The sequence below is a fragment of the Hesperophylax consimilis genome, chromosome 6 (genome assembly GCF_061612785.1).
Source record: "Hesperophylax consimilis isolate HC1 chromosome 6, BYU_Hcon_1.0, whole genome shotgun sequence".
Classification (NCBI taxonomy): Eukaryota; Metazoa; Arthropoda; class Insecta; order Trichoptera; family Limnephilidae; genus Hesperophylax; species Hesperophylax consimilis.
The window spans coordinates 40,050,290-40,072,561 of record NC_142841.1 but is presented as its reverse complement, the minus strand read 5'-3'; the positions used below and the strand labels follow the sequence as shown (position 1 = coordinate 40,072,561).

At 33.8% G+C, this 22,272-nt stretch overlaps 1 non-coding gene across 1 annotated transcript; it reads right to left on the bottom strand.

The window, feature by feature from the left end:
• Nucleotides 1-21,926: 21,926 nt before the first annotated feature.
• Nucleotides 21,927-21,999, bottom strand: TRNAK-CUU (transfer RNA lysine (anticodon CUU)). Its single transcript has one exon. It is a non-coding gene; the product is annotated as a tRNA-Lys (tRNA).
• Between the last annotated feature and the right edge of the window lie 273 nt (nucleotides 22,000-22,272).

Here is a 22,272-nt window from a genome sequence, read left to right as displayed (position 1 = left end):
ATTGTAAATAGGATTAGTAATATAGCATTGGTCAACATATGCGGTGGGAGAAATATTGGTTGGTATTTTACGTTTTTGGTCCATTTTTACGTGATTATTGTCAAAGTGGATGATACCACTCTTGTGTGAAAAAATAACGTAGATATATAAAAAATTAATAAAGATTTAAATCGTACATAACATTGGAACTGGTTCTAAATTGATTTAATAATAGCGCAGACCCGTGCAAAATCACCGGATATTCATAGATGCGCTATTGCGTAGTCGTATCTCGTCGAAACGTGTTCCACTATTATTACCCGAGTAGCACTGCGTGGGGACTGGATTTGGTAGTTTCCGGTCGTTCGGCGTTACAGCGCTGGAGGTCAAATTGAACTATTTAGAAGTGAAAAGTTGAACTATTTTTTTTCGCTTTTTGTCATCTAAAGATAATATCTACATCAAAGCTTGTTTGGAATCTCCAATTTTTAAAATGAAGCTTAAATAAAGTGTTAAAATTCTAGAGTTCATTGAATCGGAGTTACTGACAGAGGCGCAACCGAAATTAGAAATTTTGATAATTTTTTTAATACAACAATGGTATCACGCATTTTGAAATTAGAATAGCCCATACAAATCTCCCTCCCTTTCCCAAATCCCATCGCAACACTCACTTCTGTCAAAATGTGTTTCTGAGGGTTGGAACGGGAGGGGGGGTGTGTGAGTGAGACAAAACTTCGTTTCCCACCGTCTGGACCAATTGGTGGGAGAGGGACACAGCAACGATGAAACTCTGGCATATTCGGATCGGGAGGGGTGTGGTAAAGGGGATAAAGTCTTCACTTGTGAGTAGATTTCGGATGCTGCGCTACGCAGCGGGGAAAAAGAGATGCCACTGGTCAGCGGCCAAATAATTTAAGTCAATTCGAAACATTCATAGTAGGTAACTACTTAAAGAATAGTTTTTGTTTGAACATAAATAAAACTGGGGTGCTTTTGAGAAACTTGTGGTGGAGTGGAAAACTATGATGAACTATAACTAGATCTATAATTCTACATAATAGTAGTATGTAAAAAAAGATGAAGAACCTTTTTGAAAATTTCAAGGTTTTAACGCAGTTTTCAGGCACAAAAGTTAAATATTTGTACGGAAAAATATTTTTGTATAAGAACAACGCAATTTCGAAAAAAGTAGTTCACCTTTTTTACTTTTACCATCATGTAGAATCACCTTTCGAATTTTGTGCACTTTACCCCCGGACACACTATATTATATGATATACATTATAACAACTTGCAACCTTACAGTGACGGAGCGCCAACTGCGATATTTCAGAGAAAAAAATTGGCAGGCAAACTATTCAAATTCGTACGGAGGTGCCAAAATGTATAATTTCACAAAAATCTGCGTTTAGGTTCTTTGTGGTGGCTTGATGCCTGTAATTGTAAGATTACGAGTGGATATCTGTGATCTACGGTTATAATTGACTTAAGGCGACATAATACTTTAATAAAGGGGGTTTGCACTAAACAATAATTGTAATTTTTCCCTTTGTCTATTCAATATATCGTGTTACCCGTTATATTTTCAAGATCTTTTAATGAAAAATGAAGAAGCTCAATAAAATAATAAATAAATAAACTATTGTACATAATGTTTTCTCTTTACTTTTATAATAACTATAAACAAACAAAAAAAAACTTTTTCTACTTATATATATTATACTTAGGTACTTGAAATATAGTAATGGTTTTATATTACCCACACTCAGGCAGTGCATTTCTTGTGTATACAATTTTGGTAATATATATTATGTTATTATTTACTGTCTATTATTATGTATAATATATGTAAAGAAATGAAAATAAAAAAAGTAAAAAAAAAAAAAAAGTGATATGCACCACAATCCACCTTTCCGCACTTTTATTATATATACTTTTATACAAATTTTTAACCAAAAAGAACTTAAGAATCTGGCATCCTTGTACATACATTTTTGTAGCGTCATAATACATCAAATCCGATCCTCGCCTATCTTACGGTAAGGGGTGTACCTTGTACTATATCTCCCCAGGAGGGGAGAAGGGGGTGGAGGGGTTAGAAGGTGGCCATGGCGAGTAGGGGGTCGTGGGTGGTGAGAGGGGGGGGGCATACTGTTGCTGGTTGTCAAGGCGACCACCCATCATCCCCGTGGCTAAATCGTCACATAACTTGTTGATTTTTTTTCTATGTCCATTTCAATTAGTTACAAATATTAGTATTGATAAACAGTTTTGGAAAAATTTCCCCTTCAAGATGACTAAGAAAGTGACAGCTAGCTCAAAGTAAACGAATAGTAAACGTTTTCAAGAGGATATAAAATCAAATGGTATTGAGGCAGATTTAGCGAGTAGAAAACTATGAACAGCATAGGTAACGGAATAGTCCGAGGTCCACCAAGGGTTGAAAGTTTGATCCGGTCGACCGATCTCCGCTTACCCCGCACCCATGTATAGAATATTCCGTTATCTAACCTTACCGTCCTTGACGTGATGTTTACAAAAAAAAACAATTTAAAAAAATTGTAATGCATCAATATTTAGGTTTCAATAGTTTGACCCGCCATCATCGTATTTGTAGCTTTTAGCAGTTAGACTATTAGTCAAAAATAAGTCGGAATAAACAATTTTAATTAACCTTTTGAGAATAAATCAAACTGAAACGAATTTATTAAAGAATGATTAAATTTCACAAACAAATGTTTTTTTAAATAAAAAAAGCGAATGTTTTGACATTTTAAAAAAGGAATTTGTTCGTTGAAAATACGGGCCAGGTAAATAAGTAATTTGCATGGAATGTTACTCTATATATTTTACTAGTGTTGTCGAGACTTGTTGTTAAAACGCTTTCTCATCACACACGAGGGCATTTTACTCAGAGATAGAACATGATTTAGTACTAAAACTACGAAAATTTAAAGTACTCCAATCGACGTATTTTTTGCTTGCCACTTTGAGATTTCTAAAGCGCGTCTATTTATATATATATATAAATCATAACGTCATTGTCTACCACGAATCGCATTCTTTCGTTGAATAAAATCAGTGAGCAAAATATAAAATTTTCAATAAATTCGAATAAAATTGCAAATTGATTACATTGCTTCAAAATTTAAAAATAATAAAATGGCATATCCATTATATTGCTTCTAAATTTAATAATAATAAAATACCATATTTACTATGTTATAATAATAATAATAATAATGATTTATTGTCTTCTTTTCTTAGTAACATATGGAGATAATGATATCCTCACTGGGATCTCCCGTGCTGAGGATGACATTTACATATATAAGAAATTAATATTACAACAAAGTAACATAATGAATTTAATTATAAACATATATCATGAAGTATATATATTTTTTAAATAATTTTAAAATAAGTATGATAGTGTTTTTTTGTTTAGTTCAGTTTAGTAGAAATTTAAAAATAATAAAATTGCATATTCATTATATTGCTTCTAAATTTAAAAATAATAATATTGCAAATCCATTATATTGCTTCTAAATTTAAAAATAATAAAATACCATATTCACTTTATTGCTCCTAAATTAAAAATAATATAATTGCATATTCATTATATTGCTTCTAAATTTAAAAATTAAAGAAGAAGGTACCTAGTTGCCTCTGAGCTACGCTGCCATTGGCTGGATAAAGAGGTCAGAGGCGTACAAGTACTTGTGCGTAGTTGTCGTGGTGTGTATTTAACTTCTTATCGACTTAACCCTTTCACACCCAATGGTTAACAGCTTTTATAATGTATGTAATATTATATTATTTAAATTCCTACTATGTATTAACTTGTATTTCTTAAAGGGCCATTCCGAACTTTCTTTGTTTTAATTAATAAAAAAAATATTTTTTGTTCCAGTTATTATGATTTGAAAAAAAATGGAAATCTATTTTTAACATTGATGTATGATTTTTAACCTTACGTTTGTTCAATATTGATTTAATTCATTCTAGTTTGATACATACGTAGGTTTGTAATAATATGTGTCTCTGCGTAACTCCGTTTTAATGACCTCTGAAACTGGGATTTGTTTCATTAGGTACCTACAAACATAATTTTATGGATCAATAATTTGAAATGTGTATTTCTTTTATTTAATTTTTTGAAAGATGTAATTTTTAAAATTTATTAACGCTGTGTAGTCGAAAGCGAAATTTCTGGCCGTCTTTTGAAAGGCAATTATCCTGGGACAGTTATTATTTTTTTTAATACTTTCAGCTTTACAAATCCTATGGTTAGTTAACTATTTTTTATAAATATAATATGCAGGTATTATAAATATATACATATAAACCTTCTGGAAGACATTCTCTAAATGATGGTGAAAATCTTATCAAAATCTGTTGCGTAGTTTAGAAGAATTAAGCGCGCAAACAGACAGACGCGGATAGCGACTTTATTTTAGTATAATAGAGATAATTAGAAGAATCATTACACATGGTTAGCGATATTAGTATTTTTAGTGGTCTCTTGATAATTCAAATTCGCTTTAAGATGGCTTCACCTACCTAATTAGTTTAGATAAATTGTTGACATTATTATATCGTCAAATGTTACATAAAATAATGATAAAACAGGAATGCACGAAAAAGAAAATAACATTATTAATATTTTATTTAATAATTTTGTATAAATAGTTTTTTCAATTAATAAACAATCTGACTAATCAAAACTTGCCAATTCAAGAAACAGTTTTTCATCATTTAAAAATACGGGCAGAGCATTAACTGGAAGAACAATGAAAATCGCCCGAAATGAACCTATTATTTTATAACGGCTTTAATCGAAAACGAGCACCCACCACCCAACAACCCCACAAAACCCCCCACTTCAGTTGACATAACGGCGAAGAAATTTTGTGGAAATAATTCTGAGCATACGAAAATTATTCCGCAGAGCTTTCCAAGTTCGCCGCTAGGTGTCTGTCGTGGCGCTATAGTCGCAGCCAGCCCGTTAGGCGACTCTTATACATAAATCACCATCTACCCCGAGTTTCTCCCAGCCCCACCCCCTTTGCTCGCGCCTCACCATCCCCTACCACCACCCCACCTCCTCACCAACACTTGCAACCAACAGAGGTGGATGATCTTCCTCTTACATTTTTATACCGTCAAGCTGGGGTGACCATGTTTTTGAAAGAATGTTCGGTGACATCTTTATTGTGTACTGCGCATTTACGTTATCGAATTTTTATAAATCAATCTAAAAGTATTTCTACAAATAAATGGATTATAATTGTAAAATTAATTGGTATTTTTTTTAATACTTGCATTAGTTATCATCTACTTTGTTAGGTTTTATTATCTTTTTATCTAAACTGCAATTACTAAGTACACTTCATCTAGTATCTTTTCCTTTTCATCAAATTGTGTCTATGTAATATTATGGTGTAATTTATTTGCGACTAAACTAATATGAACACAATAATGCCTGTATGGGTGGAACCACAGTATCGTCCTTGAAAATCTCAAGGATGATGCAGTCATGACGGCATAATAACACTTTACCTAATACATGCGAACCCCTCAGCACAGGTTCTCCTAGTGAGGTGTTCAAAAAACAATACTACTAACCCATACTATTACTGATTATTAACATTTTTTTATAACTAATACTTTTGTATTATGTAAACTGTATGAAAGAAATTAGAAATGAAAAAAAAAAACGATTGAATGAAGATAATTTTTTTTGATAAAACATGTCCTCTCAACCGTTGGATGGCATCACAGTAATTTTTCGGTGGGTAATTTTCATAACATATTCTCATTATATTCTTATTCTATTCTTATTCTATTCGTATTCTATTATTTTTCGATTCTTATTCTATTCTTATTTTATTTCTATTGCATTCACGAGCTGAGGATATTTAAAACATTTCTTAGTAGCTCATAATATCTATTTATTTATTTTTTAGAAATATTTTTTTTATAAATAATATTTTTTTATTTATAAAATACATGATAATACATTATAGCATATATATTTTATTATATTTATCTTAAATCATAATGTTACACACTTTCGCTCAGAAATATCGAAATAAATAAACAATACATTTTTGATACGCACCGCATCGACAGGAACAACCGGAGAAGTTGATTGCGTAAATATGAACTATTTATTTCATCTCTCCATTTCTTCGTCATCTTGTCCTGACCCAGATATCTGTCGTGTATTATTTATTCTGTTCTGGAACAGTTCCTTTGATCCGCTCATCCGCTGTTTTCGATTCTATACTTGAGTGACAACAGATTAAGTTATAACTGGTTAACATCTTCTGCTAGGGTGTCCAGTTATGAACACAGATTTATACAGTTTTGACGATTGTTTACGACTCTTATCCGAAGCCAGCAGATCTTTTAAGTTCTTCAGCCTATTTATGGGCCTCCCCTCATATTCCCAAACAAGACGTCATTGGAAATCTATCATTTGTTGTGAATATTAATGCCAGCAGAATAACCAAAATACAAATTGAAAAAATCAGGCAGGTACTATATTTATATATCTCGTAGGACTTATGTTTGATATGAGAATAATTTAATATATATTTATTTTATTAAGAATCTTTTCAAATATTGATAATTTCGGTTTCCTTGTAATCTTTTAGTAAATTCCTTATATTTCGGAACACATGTTCATGCACCTGCATTTGCCTTGATAATATATAATGACATAACTCTAAAATATTAGGTTTCTATGAACACGTGTTCCGATATCGTGTTAACATATTTTACTAAAATATTTAAAAGAAACCTCTTAATTACTTCGTTCAGGGTCCGTAAACCCATTTTAAACCTGATAACCAATAATTTGAAGACATTTTTTAATAAATTAGCAATACTCATTTTTATCCTTGCACTGTGATATATTGTAATGAGTGGTAGGCACCTCGTTCCAAAGCGTGTCATCAACACTATAATGGTCACCCCAATTATTCCCATTTTTTCACATTCCCATTTTCATTCGGGTCGAGTGGACCACCACGAGCTGTGTCTAGTAGCGAGGGAGGGTGGGGGCGATACGGGGAGACAACAGGGTGCGGGTTGCTTTCCACGGTCGGCGGGGGGCGGCGGGGGTTGTGAATTGGAACGGGCGCGGCGGAGGCGAAAGGGAGAAGGGGGATGGAAAAGTGGGTAAGGGGAGGGTCAGGTCACGGGGAAACAGAAAAACGACAAATAAATAACAAACAAAAAGGCGCGAATACGGTTTGCGCCGGTACCTACCCACACTGTTATAAAAAGTTTCAAGAGTGGTTGAATCACAGCTTTTGAGCATGATTAAAATAAACCACATACATGTTATAATTTTTTTTCTACCCGGCTTCACCCGAGTTTCTCTCGAACCCCTTTTTTTCTCATAGCGAAGTACATTCGTCAAAAAGATAGGTTACAATGGAGCTCTCAGCTATTGGAACATATCTATTCATATTTTTCTATCTTGACTGCATACAAAGGTGGAACTAAAAAAAGGGGGTGGTTCAATTTAAAAAATATAAATATTATTTGTTTTTCGTGGACCGTTGTTTGTTGTTAAAAAAAGTGGGTTGCGGTGATGAAAATAGTTTGAGAAACCCTGATAACGAAAACACATATTCAGTCATTTTTTTTTTATAATTTCAACTTTTAGACATAATAATATCTGCAAAAAAAAAAATTAATCTTTCTAGAACGTACAAAAGAGTGTGGGTTGGCGGTTTGAGTTTCACAGCGAGGATTTTTCATTAATATTATTAAGGTGGAAATGCGATTTATCTAAAAAATTACGTTTTACGACGCTTTTGCGACCTTATCGTCACTCTATATTTCGGCAAAATGTTTCTACAAATCATAAATGGCTACGGAATTTTTATCTTTTTTTTACCACATGCAAGCTTTAACTAAGAGGCAATAATAATTTTTTTAAGCTGAAAAGTGGTTTGGTTTTGTTTTATTGCTTCGATTATTACTTATTCATAGTAAAAATGATACATTATTATCTCAAAAATCAAAAAAAAAAACTTTCAACTACTAAATTTCATTGTTACCCGCATTCGGACTCGGAGTAAAAATATTTTCATAGTTCGATATAATCTAATATCTATTTGTCTACACAGTTCCAATCCCTTGTGAGAGACCACCATTGAGAAATCGCTTGGAATGGTTTTAGTAGCCAGATATTTCATAACCATCTCCTCCAGATGACAGCGTACCCACATTGGTGAGTCACAGTCCCACTGTTTTCCAACAGATGGGACTTTTGAGAGGAATTAATATTTTTAAAAAAATAATGCATTGAAATGATTCTAGCAATGTTTACTGATAATATCTGTGCAAGGTCAGGTTCCAAGTCTTTTTCCTCTTGCTTCAGACTCACAATATTATTTTTTTTATTCTTATAATTGGGGATCCCATAATACTACCAGCTCGGGTTTGTTGGGACTCTTGTGCGTTAAAACATAAAAAAATACTCCCGCGATGTGAAAAAACCCTCGAAATGGCACTTTCCACCGAAACAACCCCACCGGAAACAACCTGCCACATATCAACAACCTAACAAATCCAACAGTTCTTGACTACTTTCGTAAAATAAACACCATGTACGTAAAGTAATATAAAGACATTGACTTACCAACGCTAAGTCTCTACTCTATGTCTATCTCTATGAATAATACGCATTGTCTACAGTAGATTAAACCGGTAGAGCAGTACTTAAACTTCACCCCATCAAACCCAGTCGTGCGGAAAACGGCAAGGAAAACAACCCCCACTCGGTAAAAGGGTTGCTCCATACATCCACAAAAGATAATTAGATTATTAAATCGATTTTTCCCTTTTGTTGGATGTAATTTACCAAACGCTTCGTGATAAATACGTACTGAAACAGTGCGAAACAGGTCACGTAATCATTATTTTTGTTTGCAACTAATTGGGCACCGAATAAAAAAGTAAAGAATTCGACTTTCTTTGATATATGGAGCGGTACGAAATAAACGGTTTGTTTTGCTAAGTGCCCTTTAAATCGAACATTAATTAAAATGTTCCAATGTTAATTGGTAATAAAATCTTTCTTTCAAATTTGACTTAACAAGAATTGATGATTTTGATGACTCGAGCATTTTAAGACCCAAGTGTATGATTTCCCGTCACATCTGAGGACTTCACAAATAGGCATTTAGGACGGGTTGTTTCGGAGAATCTGAACAATTCATCAAATTTCAACGTTCATTTTCAAGTTCTGTGAAAGATTTTTTCAAGGTCTGTTTTTATTTCAGTTTTTTCAAGCAACTAGCCTACAATGATATAAAAACAGAACTTGAATAAGTCTTTCACAGAACTTGAAAATGAACGTTGAAATTTGATGAATTGTTCAAATTCTCCGAAACAACCCGTCCTTAGTTTTTTTGACATTTGAATGAGAGTCGCGAATGGCATTGTTTTTGGATAACAATTTTCGTGATGTTTTGTAAGTTGTTGGTTTTTTTTGTCTGTGAAAAGGAAGGACTACATGTGAATTTTTGTCCTTCTTTTACATATGTAAACACATTTAAATAAAATAAAATAAGTAACTTGATTACAAAATTGATTTTGTGAAAAAAAGTTTAAAAACAAATGGTTTATTCATCAGGATACAAAGAATACCAAAAAATATATAAATAGACAAATAGATAACTATCTACCGAAAAAATATTACAATAAGCGATGGTTAATTATTTAGTAATATGTAAATTAATTTTAAAAAATCAAAAAAATAAAGAGAAGAAAAATAAAAAAAATATTTAAGCGTATTTATTTTTTTTTGGTTGTTGATAATATTTAATTTACTACGTATTATAAAATTCTAATTTCAAAGTTATCTGACCAAATGAGCAATGGCTACCATTCGGTAGTTAATTTTCATGAATTAATTGATTGTAAATTTAACGATTTTTATTTATTTATTTATATTGAAAGAACGATTTGTTTCTAAAATGTGGTTTGGAAAAATTCATATATTTTTTATTATTAAAACACCTGCTCCTTAACTATGGTATTAATTTTTTTACAAATAATACCAACATACATATAAAAGTAAAATCGTTACAAATTAATTTATGGACACCAGAATCATTTAAAAAAACGTCCTTCCTTATCCATGGTATTTAATAGGTCATTTTAAAATTTATTATTAGTATGAAACCTGTTCTAAATCTATCCCTCCCACTGCGGTTCAAATACGCATCCGCCTCTAAGACCTAGACAAACCTAATCCATAAACTCGGGCACCCCTGCTAAGTCACCAAATGAAGTGAACCACTTGTGGTGACCTATGGCAGGGGTATTGCTTATCCAATAAATGGTTCCCGGGGCGGCGGTACCCATACCCGTCTCCCAATTTGAAACATAAAATAATTATTCTTAAATACTCTGGTAAAATGTACGTAAGCACTCAAATAAAAGCTATGCAACAACGGCAAAGGATATTTGCACTCAATGATCATAAAATCAGATATCTATACAATAATATTATTCCGATGAGGCAGGAAAAGACGCTTGGTTGATTTGCCAGATGCTTGATTTGAGTATTAACGCATTCTCTTACAAATCTCGAGATTAAACGTATTTATAGAGAACTACTGGATATCTAACGTTTTGGGTGGCCCAAAACATGCCTAACGCAGTTAAAACGTTTACTGAACTCTAAAATAATCAACTTTTACGATTAAAGGGAATAAAAGTATATTTATATAAATACTGGTGTACACAAAATGATTTATTTTCAATAAAATAAAAGTATATATACTATCTAGTATCAATTTTTTGTAAGTATATTAAACAATGCTACTTTAAAAAATATCAAAAGGTATTTATCCTGGACTTGTAGAAAAGTCAATAAATGCAGCACATTAAAATGAAAATGTATATATTTATCTAAGACACTATCTAGATTGCATTTTGTTCGGTAAGAATCTTACATTCATACATAAAGATAGCAGCCAATAAAGATATGCGTTAAGAAAATGAAGATGATGTCGGAATTAATCGAAGTATGAGACAGTTAAATATGACCGAAGATAGGGTTGAATTAGCTCAGTGGTAGAGCAAAGCCCCGGCAAGGCTGAGTTCCTAGGTTGAATTTCTAGATGCAACCGAATCTTTTTCTGATTTTTTGTTTCAATTTTTTTTTGATAGTCGCATGTGTATATTGCTACTAGACCCTAAAAAGTATTTTGATAAAATGACCGATATTGACAATAACACTACTTTTCGAAGGGTTAAAAGTAAGTAGTTTTTTTTGAATTGTGAAAGGAATTCACCTGCGTTGCAGAAGAAATTTAAAAAAAACGTCAAACAATCTAAATCTAAGCACATTAATATTTATAAATGTAAATTGACTCAGTTCACTTGAGGTATTTAAATTTACACACTTATTGCAATGTTCTTATTAATATCTAGTTAAGGTAGTTTTAATAACTAGTCATAGATGGCAGCGATTGCCCGAATGCTTCCGGCGGCACCCGAAGGGTAGCCGAATGCCAGGCCGGGAGCTCAGTGTATTTCATTTGCTTTCGCAGAATAACTTATAGACTCAAACAGAACGGACGTGTGTCCAGTAAGACTATATGATTACCGACGATAATAAACTTCTTGTAATCTTGAACGAACCAAGCAATTATTGAAGACTTCCGTACACACTGTATTTATCTTAAGTTTTGCTAAGATGAGATTGAGGTAATACATTTTAAAAATATTTCCGGATAGCAAAACAGTGAAGAATTCCAGTCATAACGTCAAACTTCAAAAAGGCGAACAGATCTACGGCTTGGCTCTGACGTCAAAGTTCTCTGGCAAAGTTGTGACATTATCCCATCCGAATTACCTTCGTAGCACTTAATACGACATAGACTAACACATTTTTAAATATAGATGTACACGTTTTTAATGTAGATTAAACAAAAATATTTATGGGTAGCCGTAATTTTTTTTGGTAATGAAAACTAAACTTTAACAGCCGCCGTAGTCAAAAGGTAAGGCTCCAAACTAGCAATCCGAAGGTCACTGATTCTAATCCCGCGTGCGCAAGTAATTTTTTTTAGGTTTTGTATTATTTCACAATTAATTCATTAAAACTAATATATAGAATACTTGCGGCACGTTCCAGAGTGGGGGATGCTTTCAGTATCGCCTTTGTGTAAGGACACAATTCGTAATTGAAACGTTTCTTGAAATGGCTTTAGCCGTGTTTGGTGGCCAGATCTGTATTGCCAGTTACTCCCTCACCTTCCTCCTCCTCACCTCTTTAGCCTCACAACATACCCCAATTGGTGATGCCATAGTATCACTGGCTCCAGACGGTTAGGAGCAGTTGGGACTTTTGTGCGGTGTTCACAAACAAAGAAAAATACAAAAAATGCTTTATGTAGGTACACAAAGATATACATAGGAATATGAAAAATTTCCGACTGCCAAATAAAGTATTTTCAACACAAGGGACATGAATTTTTTTTGAGACACCCGTTCTTTATATAATTATTGGCAGTTCAATAGCAATGCGCTTCACATTAATATTCCTCGGCGTCATCGGCCAATTCCAAGAAAATCAATTTCCCCGAATATCCAATAATAATTTCAAGGTATTCCAGAAGTATTTTGGTATAGACTAGGAGTGACTGAGAGGAGATGGAATATCAGGAGCAGAAGAGGTGAGGAGAGATTGGCACAAAGGTTTATCCTAAAACGAGAGCATTATATCGATTGGCTCGACTCAATACTAAATTTCAGTAATTATTACAGCGTCGTAGGTCAGTTTATAGATTGCTGGGGTGACCATCATTTTGTAAATGTTGTGTGTAGTATGTAGTAAAAATAAAACAAATTATGGATTTCATCCTTGTGACTTTACCTCTAATAATACAACAGGTAAAAATAAAACAATTAAATTTATGTAAAATAAAAAATCTCCCATGACAAGTAACAAAAACTGGATAAAATATTATAAAAATAAGACAGGATATAATATTGGCGATGCACCACGTTGTGTAACATTCGGAGTCGGGCTACTAACAATAATTCTCCTTATATAAATGGCGATAAGGTTGAAATTCCCGCTTAAAACCATTCGCCTTTTTTGATTAATGCAAAAAAAAACATCGCAAAAAAGCGTGTTTTGTTTTATTTTGTTTATTTCAGAAACAAATAAGAGTATTTTTCCAATAATTTTCTAAAAAACTTAATTTGTCACATTATACGTTCAACCATATTTTTTGTTGTACATATTGTTTTTTTGTATATGATATGAGATTTTGACGGCTAAAAATATTAAAGTGATTTATTTTTGGGGTATTATGCCGTGTTACGCTACCTCCCTATTAAGCCAACGTTTCGGACAGCTTTACGGTATCCATCGTCAGGGAAAATGTGACCACACACTATTATAATATTTTTATTTATTTAATAAAAAAATTATGTGAAACAAAGCAAAAGGTTTTTTTTATCTGGGGATAGGAACTAATCTCATTGTGTAGTATAACGAATGCATAGATTATTTATTTTTTTAGCTCTAGTTTGTTTTTAAGAAGAAAGAAAGAATTTCTGGCTTAGATCATCTGATATTTTAGAACATATTTTAGACTGAACCCTCAGCGTTTACTTGAGAACCCGATACTTTTAAGAAATAACTGGTCAAAATAATTAATAATTATACTATCATTTTCAACAGACGTGCGCTGATTTTTTAGCCATTTAATCATCATTCAGCCATTTGATCAAGTTTGCCACCGAGCTTTAGTGACGAGAGCGGTTCCCCATACGCATTTGATTTTCACTAATGCAGATGTTTCTCCACCCGTCGGATTGTCACGGTGCGATGAGCATTTAATCCTTCCATATGCATTGTATCATTATAAAAGAGCATTAAAATATAATTTTTGCACTTAATAGCAAATAATCACCGTAATAATACTTTTAATCCAGGATGTGGGAGGTCAGTGCAATCCCACACGTCTAATATATGTCACGAATTAGATCTCCCTAACGCATTCAAAAGCCCCGCGAACTTAAAATTAGACGGAGAATGTTGGCAACACTAGCGGCTGCGCACATCGCACGGCGCAAGGCGCGCTAAACTTCAACGGCCTCGGCCACCGCTGGCGGCCATCACTCGGAATCTAGCCTTGGTCCCAAAACCATGTGTGGGCAGTTTGCTACGAAGACGCTCACGGACGCTAGCTTTGGTCTGGACATCATGTGAGGTTGTTTTGCTATTAATCCAGTCTCGAACGAGAAGTACCGGCTACATCATTGAAGACCGATACGCGCTCGATGGTGCGTATGGAAGAGCACCACCATGGATATTACTCCACCCTATCTGTGAGTAACGCCACCAGGGTCTCTCAACTCTTGCATCACCCGGAAAGGCTCATGTAAGCATGTTACTTAACCATTTCCCCATTATGTGCCTTCTTGTAATGTCTGTTAAACAAGCTTGCCAGCCAGAACAAAATACGAGAGAGATTGTTCTATTCTAAAAGCCAGGAAATAATTTAGGATGTTAACTGTGTCCTCATTTGTGTCATACAATGTACCTGTTGCCTGTGAATACAACCATTTATCAGCCCAATAGGAGTTTCATTTGACGAGAGAAGTGTAGTCTGGATTTTTGATAAGTTCCCCGTGTAAAGGCTTTTGCCGACCCTTCCTGAATAATTGGATTCTCATAACTCTACGCTGAGCTGCCTTCCTAACAATGCCGCCACATGGAGCTATAGCGTGGGGAGCTCCATCCCTAACTCTGGCGCCCTTCGTAATCCCCTCATTCCTAACATATAGTTATTCATATTGATAGAAAAAATATAATTAATTTTGAATAAATAAAAGTAAATCAAGTAAAAGTCAAGTAGAAATAAAAGTAAATGAATAACTGTGAGTATTATTATGTCGGACGTGGTATTGAGTGAGTTCGGGCCCAGCGCTCACTCAGGAGTGGCGCTTGGGGCTGGTAGGCTCCGGTCACCACCATATTGTCGGAGGCCATCAGCCGCATCCTGGCTCCAGAGACCCTATGTATCATCAGGTCGGAGAATCCTTTCAGTCCTAGCTCTGTAAACATTGCCGATGCGTTGCAGTATCTTCTGCGTGCAAATATAATTCTACAGGCGCTATTGTGTCGGAATTGGAGTCGTTTCATCGAGCAAGTTCGGTAATAACACCATGTCTGACACGCTTACTGACTAGTAAAAAATGGATTGAACAATGTTTAACATTATTGTTACGTTTGTAAAATATTCGGGCAATCATATTATGCACTATTCTGATATTTCGCCATCGTCCGATTGATCTTCACTGAAGATTATTAATTGTTGTATCAGTTGTTATGTCTGCCTTTACTTATGCAGACTTCGGGTTTTGGGAACTCTTTAAAACAGTAAAAGGTTCTTAGTATAATTGCGTTTATTTACGTTACAATAACCTGTATGGCTAAACTACACTGTTCTTTACCCGAGGGTAGGTAGATCTCTGAGCCTCCAGACGCTCGCACTGTCCGAAAATATTTCTCGCAAGTACCTGCTATACTAGCGACATCTGGTTGGGTCCTGGCGTAAGCTTTATGTCTACAGCCATCAATCGATTAAGCACTCAACCTTTTTACCATACATCACATTATTAATAATGTGGCTTCATGAACTACTTCATTAAAAAAAGTCTTGTAGCAAAGGTTTACCAAACTGTCTGAAAACCATAACGGCATTCTAGATGTAACATTTAAAAAAAAATTTAGAACACTTCAAAACGTTGAAAAAACCTACCAAGAAAGTACCTACCCCAAGAAGTACTAAATATTTACAAATGATTATCATTTTCGTGAAAGCATTGTCAGATGGTCACCCTCCCAGTTGATGCAATGTATTTCACGGATGATGTTCACGCAAACAGAGTCGAGCCATCAGCCACACTAAGCAAAGTGGCGGATCGACCTGCCGCTGGTATTGTGTGGAGCATTTACTGATGATCTATTAGAACGGAAATAGAATATCCCCGCCCGTTATATGGAATCTAATTATATTTCCGATTCAACGTTACAACGACTTATTTATGGCCAGAATTAACAAAAACAAAACCACATAAATTTAACTAATAGGTACATGAATACGTACATAGCTCGTATTTTTACCGATTTTCTTCATTAAAATTAACAAGATTACTTGTTGTAAAATCACAAGAATGACATTATCTTTGCCCTGAAAGAATGAAGTAATTTTTCCAACAATGTACATAACATTTTTAATGGCAGATTAGTATACTTTTTATTTTTTTATTACATTTTTAAATTAAATTTGACATTAATAAAATAATATTACAATGAAAAGCATATAATATATTGAACTGAAAAAAAGTAGAAATAGATGAAGAAATTTTTAGGGACCTAGCTACAAATTGTTACATCTGAATAAAGCAATGAATGACAAATTTCGCATATTTGCATCAGTAATATTATGATTTCTGAATATTGTTTTGATGGAATAAGTAATTTATAAGTTTTTTTCTATATTCAGTGCACACCAGCCCTAATGAATGTGAACGTATATACAAAAGTAGTAATGCATTAATCTTTCTATTTTTAAATATTTATATATACACAAAATATTTTTTTTTGTTGGGTTTGGTCTTTCCAACCGTTTACATAACGAATTATTTTTTAGTTTAGTTTATATAATACATTATTATATTTCCAACAGTTTATACAACCACTTACTTGTAACCAGAGTTGACACAATCAAACCAAACTCTGTAAATATACAGGATTTTCCAATAAGAGGTGTTATTTTGATATTCAATCGTAAAAGATCAATGGTTTCGTTGCTTGTGTGGCACGTAGTGCCGTCTTATTGAAAGTAAACGCTGTCCAGATCAATACCATCCAATTCCGGCCATAAAAAAATCATTAATCATCTCTCGATAGCGATCCATTCACCGTAACTGTTGCTCCAGCCTCATTTTCGAAAAAGTAAGGTCCAATGACTCCGCCGGACCATAAACCGCACCAAACAGCCACACGTTGAGGGTAGAGAGGCTTTTCAACAATAAATCTTGGGTTTTCCGAGCCCCAGATGCGACAATTTTGCTTGTTGACGAAGCCACCGTGGTGGAAATGGGCCTCATCACTTAAGATGATTTGCATTTTATTCACATCGTTCCATTTTTATTAATGGCGTAGTTTCTACTTGTCAAATGTCAAAAAATGACAGCTTCAAAAGTAACATCTACCGAAATAGCGGGCTATTCAAAATAACATCTCTTATTGGAAAACCCTCTACCTCTACATGACAATGATTTAAAATGGCTTGTCTTTCTAGCAATTTTCTTGATACTAATTTGCTACCAATGTAATTAAGTCACACATTATTTTGTTTTGATATGGAATGTTATTTTCTTTCCAACCGTTTATACAACGACTTATTTAGAAAAAAAAAAGTGGGTGTGTCAAGCCTACGCAAGACAGAAGTGAAACTTCTAGTTTCAGCTGATGCTTGGCGTGGCGCAGTTCGCTGGTGTCTGAGAGAGAGGAAAGAAGAGAAGAGAGAGAACGTTCGTGAGCGGCTCCCCCACCTCAACAAGGTTTCACTTCAAAAATGCCACAGCCGAGAATCGAACCTCGCTTAACTGATTGAAAGCCAACCACGCTGAGCACCAACTGTAAGCAAAGCCGCATAAATTGATTATATTATGTAGGTTCTGAAAATATGAGAGCTTGTTATGTTTTATAATGTTACCTACATCACACCCAAAATATAATATATTTTTAAAAATAATGTACAATGTACAGAAATAGAATCCCACACAAGATCGCGTAGTGCGCTCTAGCGAACGGATATTTTATCAGAGGGAGATAGTTTTAATTTTTTTTTCTGTAAATTATTACATATTATCAAAATAAATAAATTAATTAAATAAATGTAATACAATTATCATAATATACGGATTAGATAATAATTTTAATCCAACACAATAACGCAAAGCGCGCTCTAGCGGAGTAATGTTTTATCACAGTGAGATAAGTGTTTTTATTATTTTGCAATATTATTTTCTTTTAAAAAATGTTCTGACCTACTAAAAAATAAGATATTGAATGAAAAAGGCGTTAAAAACAAAAAAATAATGTGCGATGGCCGAGAATCGAACTCGGATCAACTGCTTGGAAGGCAACTATGCTGACCATTACACCACCAACGCCAGTTGTCGGGATGAGCTAAGAAGCATTTATATGTTACTTCAAAACTTTGACTAGATCAAATGAACTTTAATCGGTGGTGGGGGTACCCGCATTTTCGTTTCGGTCATGAGTCGGTTTTACTCCGGTCCTCGAAATTGCATGACGCGCGTAAAGAAGTTTCACTTCAAAAAGATTTGAACTAATAATGAATTTAAGTTACTTTATTTTAAACCATTTCCATAAATACCTGATTTAGAATTAACCTCTTTTTTGACATTCAATGTGAAGTGAAATCATATTTCCAGTAGTTTATACAACGACTTACTTACAGCCCGAGTTAACATTAAACCAAACCCTGTAAATCTATAACAAATCTGAAATTCACGATTTAAAAATATGTGTATACATTTTTTTTTATTTCTACCAAAATTTTTGTATTGCTAATCTTTATGGAAAAGTAGATGGGACAGTTTAAGATTCCAGCAAAACGAATATATTACAGAATTTTATCGACCATTCCAGGGGTTAGTCGTTCGTTGGTCAACACAAATATAGTGAAAACAGAAGCAGATTCTGTACGAGGAGAGACTTGGCCTGCATTGGACCGGGGTTCCTGATAGTTGGGGACGCCTGGAGACACCCAGGGCCCTAGTGGATCCCAAAACCATTTAGTAAAATGGAGCGAAAATTATGTTTTTATAATAAAATTAATTACGATATTTTTTCCAAAACACCTTCTATATTTGGAATTGTGATCACAGTCGTGAATCTGTTAAAAGTCATTACTTTTAACAGATTAAAATTAGATTTAATGTATAAATATATAAATTATAGATTTAATGTCATTACATTAGATGCGATCGACATGGATAGAGAAGTTCAGAGAATAAGAGGTTCCGAGTTCGAGTCTTGGTCACATTCATTTGTATTTTATTTTCTGTTTAAAAAAAATGTCTGAAAACTATTAGAAAGAAATTGTGTTTTAACCAATCAAGTGACTCCCATAAAAGATCTACAAGTGAATCATGATAACAGTTAAGTACATATTATCTGTTTCGCAAATTTCCATGTAAATGGACATATTATTCATTATAATGGCAACACCTAATCTGCGGAATGGTGACTGCTACAATTTTCCTCATTTTCCCGCCCGATAAACATTTGCGCGCAAAAATGGCGGGTAATGGGAAGGGAATCAAACGCCAACCTCACAAATCACGCCACGCCAAAATAGTCTTTAAAAAAACAAATACGCTGATTAGAATCACAAATTCCCCTGCCAGATGAGTTCAGACGCTTTCGCGGGTTTTCCGTATTCACGAAAACCCGAGAAAATGGTAAACCCAAACCATTAAACCGTCATTTTCTGTCTCAATTCTGCGTCTGAATATATTTTAACTTTGTGTAAAACATCCCCGATTAAAATTCTTCTTGAATACAGGAGCCGGGTAGTGGATGTGTTGCCATTAAAAGCGGAATGAAGTTATAACTCAAAGATCAGGCACAACCGATAATGATCCTTACGATATTAAAATCATTCGCATTTCGGGGCGATTTTAGCTTGTAGGTTTACCGCACAGGAGCGTTGGTTTCGGGAGGCCGGCTTACCGCACCTAATCAATACGAGCGAGGTTCGGGAAAGTTCGCATTTGTTCGGCTGTTTCCGTATAACGAATATTTCCCCCGTTATGCTGTGTTTGAGCTCAATCCTAATAATGCTATTTTCCACTCGCCTTGGTAAATTGAAACGGTGTAACTCTTTCGGGAATCCGAGCTACTTATGCGTTATTCACGATCATAATACAATATGGATAATAATACCAAGGTCGCAATAAAGCGCGGAGATTAAATTACACAACATTATATTAGGTCTTTATTTAATCATTCGCATGAGTAGGTACTATATTATATTATATTTTTTAATGCGCATTACTCATATTATAACATAAAAATAACATTTACAACTCTCAAAACAATATGTGAAACAGAAAAATTAGAAAAGATTCGGTCGAAAGCATCTGGGAATTGAACCCAGTACCTCTGTCTTTGCTGCCTGACCACTGAGCAAATTCGACCTTATCAACTTAATTATATTTAACTGTAACGTACTTCGACTAAGATCTACCAACATTATCTTTATTTTCTTCTAGAATATTGGAAGCTATTTTTAAACGTGATTGGAAAATTCTATTCAGATCAAAACATTGTACACTTGTGAGACCAAAACATTATACTCTTGTGAGACCAAAACATTGTACACTTGTGAGACCAAAACATTATGCACTTGTTAGACCAAAACATTGTACACTTGTGAGACCAAAACATTATGCACTTGTGAGACCAAAACATTATACTCTTGTGAGACCAAAACATTGTACACTTGTGAGACCAAAACATTATGCACTTGTGAGACCAAAACATTATACTCTTGTGAGACCAAAACATTGTACACTTGTGAGACCAAAACATTATGCACTTGTGAGACCAAAACATTATACTCTTGAGACCAAAACATTGTACACTTGTGAGACCAAAACATTATACACTTGTGAGACCAAAACATTGTACACTTGTGAGACCAAAACATTATACACTTGTGAGACCAAAACATTGTACACTTGTGAGACCAAAACATTGGACACTTGTGAGACCAACACATTGTACACTTGTGACGCCACAATACGTAATGCTGGAAATCTATTTCATTCTATTATAAAAACACAAAAAATGTCTTCCTTTTAAATTTGGCAAAAGAGCATTTGTTTGATTTTGTGATCACAGGACCAAATCAACTGAGAAATATCTGAACTCACTTTTCTTACTAATGTTGAGATATCGGATAACTTACTTAAATAAAAAAAAAAAAATGTTACCAAGTGGGCCGCATCCGGACCGTTGGCCGCGAGTTGTACTTCGCTTACATATATTATTTATCATTTTCATAATTAATAAAATTTATTATTTGGTGATTTTTTTGCGTTTATTATGTACATAGATAGCCTTCAGTATAGGTATTTCAAGAACTAATTTTATAAACAACAAATAAATAATATGTAATGTATTATACTTACTATTTGAAGAAAACTGATATATTTTTTTTAATTTAAAAGAATATCCACGTTTTCCGCTTGTGCCACTAGTTTCCGGACACCATGTTTATAAGTATGTTACATGACGTCATTATGCAGGTAGTAGCTATATAACATTTGGCTGGTGTTTCTTATTGACCCACTTAGAAAAACGCCTGGAATACTTCGTTGCTTTCGCCTCAATACACAGATGGTACCTTTTCCAATTATTCACATATTTTATTTGAAAGACCTTTTTTATTTTATTTTTATTTTTTAAAGAAAGACAAACATTACGAATATTCTGATAATAATTTGAAAATCTCCTCTTAACTACCACTACAGTACCGCTGACACATAACTGACAATTTGATGAACATTATAATATACATTAATCATCCCCACCACGGAATCAAACCGTACAAAAAGTTTAAAAATTCTGACGACATGATAAAATCAAATAATTCATGAATGCTTGATTAAATGCCTAATAATAATGCGTAAAGGAAATCAGATCTAAAAAAACGAGTGCTTAAAAATGTCTCTCAATTTCTTCGAAAAAATTGTTAAAAAGGTTTTTGTTGATAAATTCACTAAAAAGTACAACAAATTATTATAATAATAAAAGAAAATAAAAAAAAACTGCAAAATTAATTCGCCCAACGTGGGGCTCGAACCCACGACCCTGAGATTAAGAGTCTCATGCTCTACCGACTGAGCTAGCCGGGCAGTTGACAAAATAGTCGTTAATGTTGTATTTAAGTATACGTACCGATTTCCAACCGATCTTCCTAGATTTTAAGCTTTCTGTTAATTTTCTGTGCAACATTATTTTTTCCTTACACTTTCTTAATTCTACGCTGAAGAGATTTATTTAAAAAATATAATATATAATAATTGTTTCGGAATCAATCAAGTCCATAAATAATCCAATAATTATTAGCGTAAGAGTTTAACCAAATAAACTACATTAATATCACAGGGAACTCTTTCCACAATTTC